A 6,147-nucleotide genomic window follows, 5' to 3' on the forward strand; every position below is an offset into this window, starting at 1 on the left:
ACTTTAAAGCTACTATGGATACATAGAAAATTTAAAGTATCTTTGTTATGACCAATTAATTGCTATCTTTACACACACTGTGTTGTGTGTATATCTGTTATTTACCAGTGTATGGCTGTTGTGCAAAGTTACAAGCAGTGGCTTTTAGGAACCTCCTGCTTGTCTTACCAATGAGTTCAGTGACAGATTTTCTTCCTTCCGTTCTGTTCCTGCTTCACATCTTTAAAGGGCTGGAGGGCTGCAAATATGCCTTCTTGGGTGGAGGCTGGTTAACTTATTCTGGAAAATAAAAGCACAACGAAACTTTTGAAATTACTACCTGCTGCACAAACAACATCAAATAAGTGTGCAACCTCCCTGCTGAATGCCTGATGGGTACCTATAGTTTTAAAATGAAGGGATGAACAAATGAAGCTGAAGGATTGCAGCTGATTTGCTTTCCATACTTGTGTTTGTAATTTAGTTGCACTGTGTGAAAGAGGCGGGTTAGTGTCACTGGAAATTGGGCACACCGTTAGTGAGGACTCAAATCTATAGGTCATACACCTACTCAAAGTGCCACTCTCTAGCTAAACCAGAAAGCTCTGAAATGTGTTATCTGCCATTACAGCAAGTTCTCAAGGTAAAATTCCAATTAATTGCCTGAAGGAAGTCCTTTTGCATTGTCCAAATCTTGAACAATTGCATTTATTTTGCTCTTTATTTTTAAGGGTTTGGGTTTTTTTTCTTTTTTATGTCTAAAATAGTCATTACAGCTGCCACCAGAAAGGTAATTGGTACTTCCTCCTGGTGTAATTGGCCACAATTCCACCGCAGTGCCAGGGTGTTTTGAGTCACATGTGTTGGGCTTACAACCTCTAATAGGAAAAAAATGTTTTATGAAACATAATCTTTTAAATAAGTGCTCTTAAACCAACACGTTCCTTGCTAATTTGTTCCAATAGTTACTCACCCTTATTGTAAAAAGCACGTGCCTTTTTTCCACTTTGTCCTCAGCTCCCAGCCTTTGTTCCTTCTTACTCTGCCTGCAAAATAAAAAACATCTTAGTACCTGGCCTTTTCTCCCTGAACATGTTTGCATAGTAATGAAGGGGCCTGTTGGTCTTCTCCATAAGCTGAAGAGACAGGGCTGCTTTAAGTCTCTCCCTACAAAGAACTTTCTCCAGGATTTCCCTAATGTTTGTGTCCCAGACCTTCCATTTTTTGACATTTAGGAAGGGACATCAAAAGTGATGCTGAGATTTGTCTCCCTTCTGCTCTCTACAGACGGCATGATATGCTTCCTCACTTCTTTGTTTATACCCTCAAAGACTGTCTTAACCCTTTTGGCAACAGATGAGCGAAGTTTTAGACCTCCCTTTAGCCTTTTCTGGGATAGCTGAGAGAGACTCTCCTTTCCTGCAGCTGTGGACAGCATTTTCTTCCTTGTGTTAATGCAGCTAAATGCAAAATTAAGTCACACTTTGTTTGGCAGGCCTGGCGTACTAAGCAACACATGGGGTTTTTCTGTGTTTTCCACCCATGCTGTTGCTTACCAGCATTTTCAGAAGCAACTTTAGCTTTGCTTCTCAGTCACTGATGAAAGTGTCAAATAGTACACAAGGTCTAGCAGTGATTTGAGCAGACTCACAGGAAACATCCCTGTTTGAAGGACAGTGGCAAACTGTTTGAGATCTGTTGGGGAGGCAATCTTAAGCCACGTGTGCGTCATTTATTTTATATTGTAGATAGTTATCTGTAAACACTGCGTATACTGTAAAGCGCCATGCCAGGTGATGCGTCTTTATAATTAGACTTACTAAGCCTGGTTGAATGACAAGATCTATTTTTGATGGACTTTAATTGCATGTTTGCCTTTAATTCTTTATTAATGGATTTCTGAGCCTGTTTTCAGATTCCTATCCCTGATGTCAGATTAACCAGCCTATATTTACCTGGGCTGTCATCTTTGCCCTCTGTTGCTCCACTGACCTGTCTCTGTATCCAGCATACATTAAAGGCAAAGTGGGTGAGCCAGCTGGCCATTTTAGGTGAAATACCTGGGCTTATTTTCAGTCCTGTTACTGTTCCGCCTGGTTGCTAGCAGAATGGCAGGTACATCACCCCGTTTGCTTTAAATTGAGAAATACAAAACACCAGTACTTTTATGGTCTGCAATAGGCCCCCACCGCATTTTGAGCACTGCTTTTGTTCCTTATAGATTAAAATTTCTCTTGTATCATCCTTACCCTTGTTAGTCACATCTTTTTTAAGCTTTCCTTATCAAGATTGTATTCTCTTACATCAAGTTTATAGCAACTACATATTTTGTCTTCCCATATGCATTGTTTTTATTTTTTAATTGCTGCCTTCATACCACTGTTGAACCTCCAGGTCATATAGCCAAAGATTACCTCATTTTGTAGTTTAAAAAAACTTTTATATTTCCTTTGTTTAGCATCTTAGAAATTTGCATTTTTCTTTGTAATTTTCTTATTTCTAGTCAAGTTTACCCAATTTTTCCTTCTAGTTTTATGGGTTTTTTTAAAGCAGGGGTAGAAATCGAAAAAATATGTACATTTATATGTGGGTAGATGTGCACAGATCTGTGGGTAACTCCAGACTCTCTGTCTGTAACCACCAACTTCCAGGACACTGATTTTTGTCTCTAGGCATTATAATATGGCTCAAAGTAATATATCCAGGATCTCATATTAGAAAGCCCTTGTAGAAATAATTTTAGGAAGCTCAGTGTGCCCAGTATGTCTCCGGCAGTTTATCTTTTCATTACAAGGGTGCTTGAAAAGTAGCTCATCTGTCTTCTGGTGGGCCCATTAGTCCTGTTTCCTGAGCTTTATCATCACGCTTGTTGATACATGCTTGGTAGCTGTTTTAGTCTACAGGATTTAAAATTGCTGCTGCTTCTTCCTCTACCCTTCCTGAATAAGTAATACCCAGTAATTGCCAGTCCACTCATTTAAGACATTCCACTACATTACCATATTCTAAAGCTTATATCATTATTTTCTTCTCATTTGTGAGACTGTGCAAACCATCTTATTGTATAGGAATATTAAGAGTAAGAATGAGGAACTAGAAACCTCTATGTGCTCTCTGATAATTCCATGTGGGTTACTTACAACACTAAATTTCAGATTCTATCACTTTTGTTACCTCTACCTCTTCCTCTTCATGCATGACGGGAGCGGGATACCCAAGAGAGATGTCTTCACCCTCCACTTCTCTGCCACCACTCAAGCCAGCTCCACCTCCTGAATCAAACCTGGACACAGAGAAAGTTCAGAGTGGGTGTTAAGGTTAGCACAAAACCCAATCCAGCAGGTGAGCTGCCCCAGTAGGGCTGGACTAAGCCCACTCAAGACGACCTTCCCCATGATGGAGCTCTCCATGCCATAAATCCAAGACATGCAGTGAAGTACGGCCGTTTCCAGCATCTGTCTTCATTTATTCAAGGGATTGGAAGAATTGCTGAGGTTATCTATCAATAACTTTACAGGGTCCCTGTAGTGTCCCACAGTCAGTAATTCAGTCTGTTCTCCCTCCTGTGGTTATCCCTGGCAGCAGACACTTGCTGGGTCTCTGTAAGCCACCCAGCCTTGTAGCTGCAGCTTCATTTCTGCATTTCCACTACCATGCTCTGTGGTGGCCGACCCGCAGGGCTTCCGAAATCGGCATTTCACAAAGCTCTAAGGTGTACACACAGGTTCCTGAGAAAGCAAATGCTCACTTAGCCCCAGAAAAAGCCTTGTGTTACCATCTTAGCAAAGCACAGCCATCCACCCAGCTACAGAGAAGGGCTCCACAAACCTTGTCAAAATCCTGTTTATTTGATGTCCCTTTGCTGCAGTGGGGGGGTGGGATGCCCCGAGAAGGTCTTTTCCCCCAAACATTCACTCTGCCACACCTTGCCACATACCCTCACGAGCAAACCCAATGCAGCAGCATGACCGAGTCGGCCAGGGAGCAAACCCAGGGTCGTTTCTGTTACCGTGCAGTGGACATCCTCTCGCTTTTTGCTCTTTCTGCCCTCGGCAGCGTGCAAGGCCCTGTCCCCTCCTTCTACCACCACCTTGCTCCTTCCCACCTGCTCTTGCCTTTTGGCTCCTCGATGAGGAGACATGCCAGATCTGTCCCTTTCCCCCGCACACGCGGTGCAGCTCTGCGCTCTCACCTCCCCTCGACCCTCGGCATTAAACCACAAACTCGGGTGGGCTCCCTCAGCTGCGGCTGCCAACCCACACAGGCCGTGCCAGCTCCACAGCCCGCTGCTCTGCTGCCATCACCGAGCGTCCCGGGCAGCATGTTCTGGCTCGCCACTCGCTTCTCCTCCCCCTGCTCCCAGGTCTTCTCTAGGACCAGCACCTCTGCTGGCAAATTAACCCGGCTCCATTGAGCAACAATCACTTTAGCCCACTTGTGACCACCAGACAGTGGCCGCTGCCCTCAGCGGCAGGAGAGCCGGCAGCTCGGCTGCACCGCGTCCAGCACAGCTACCTGCCCTTAACTGGCATTACTGGAGTGCCCAACTCTGAGGCAGGTACTACAAAACGCAGGACAGCCCAACCCGTTGCAAATCAGGAGTAACCAGCAAAGCAAGGTCCATCAGTTTCCCCTAGGAAAAGAATAAAATCAGGTCCACAAGATGAGCTCAGCTTGCAGGGCAGGCACCCTCAAGGACCACAAAACCTTGGTGCCTTGACACACACGGGCTCTGCCAAACCCCCGGGAGCTCAGTGCTTCTAGGAAAGGCTGCTTGGGCGAAAGCAGTTTTTTCCAGCTAATTTTGGATTCTGACTATGAGAGTCCTAAGGCGTGGCCTTCAGAGGAGCTGAATACTTGTAGTTCCCTCAACCTCACCAAAGATTTGGGTGATTTAGCATCTCTCAAAAGGAAAAAAAAAAAAAAAGTTCTCCATTCTCATCATAAGATCTATTTCCCAAAACACCAGCCCCAAGGGAGGCAGCAGGAGGCTGAACTGGAGTTCAGAAAAGAGGCCATGGGACTAACACACGCCATGCCAATGACTTACTGTAAGCACAGCGCTGCCGATCCCCTCCCACCCAGCTGTTAAGCAGAGATCTGAAATCTCTCTGAGCTCATCAAGTTGAGATATTTAGTATTTGATAAAGCATCAAGCTTTGAAGCTGAATCCTTCCTTCCCCGATTAAGCACATTTCAGCACAAAACTTCCTTGAGAACTACCTCCCTCTGATTAGCACAGACATAGCCAGAGAGAAAGGAGAAGCTGCTGGTCACCAGTTCCTAGGCTTTAATTAGCTGTGTTATTCCCAAGGGATTATTGCAACAGCCAAGCTCTGTTGCTGGCTGCTGCAGCCAAGAACCAATTATATCAAAGTGCCACCTCTTTTTAACAGTAGGTAAAGATGTGCAGGGGCACATTTAATGTGCAGCATTAATATGTTGCTCATTCACAAGCTTTCCCTGCTTGGAAGAATCCCAGCACTTTCTTGTTCAGCAGCTTAATTTTTTTTAAACCTGTGCAGCCTCCTGCTCGAAAGGATGTAATTGCTGGGGAGTATCTTTTATTGGCAGAGGCTCTGGTCAGCCCGTTTGTCTGCCAAGGCACAGTAAATTGTCAGGCTCTTGGCTGCTGTGGCATTAAGCCAGAGTCATTACAGCCTACCCTGACAAAGCAAAGTCCTTTATAGATTAAATCTCCTAAAACAACTGAAAACTATTAACCACATTTTTCTGATTCTGCATGTTCAGTCGTAATCCCCCAGCTGGAAACTTCACCATCTGCAGCTCCGACTCCAGCTGGGAGTACCCCTACCTGCCCATCTCTCATCTGCTGGTTCTCGAGAAGGTGATTTACAAAGCCAGTATTCCTTAAGTGGACACAGCAGATGATACAGGTCTGCCTTTCCTAGCCCGACTGAGACTGATACTCTGCTCCCGGCTCCCAGTACTGCCTGCACCGCAGCCATCAGCTCCCTGCAGTGACTGGGCAGGCGCTGGTCTCTGGGTGCGCAAGTGTGGGTCCCCCGCGGCCACCAACCGAGAAGGTGAACCTCCACCAGCCACAGTAAATGAGACTTCAAGTGCTCAGGCATCAGTCCTGCCCGTTCATCTGGGATAAACACACATTGGCGGGCAGGTTTTTTCTGTTCCGTGTCTAACTCTGGC

Source organism: Haliaeetus leucocephalus, unplaced genomic scaffold (genome assembly GCF_000737465.1).
Source record: "Haliaeetus leucocephalus isolate CR32 unplaced genomic scaffold, Haliaeetus_leucocephalus-4.0 Scaffold656, whole genome shotgun sequence".
In the NCBI taxonomy this organism is placed as follows: Eukaryota; Metazoa; Chordata; class Aves; order Accipitriformes; family Accipitridae; genus Haliaeetus; species Haliaeetus leucocephalus.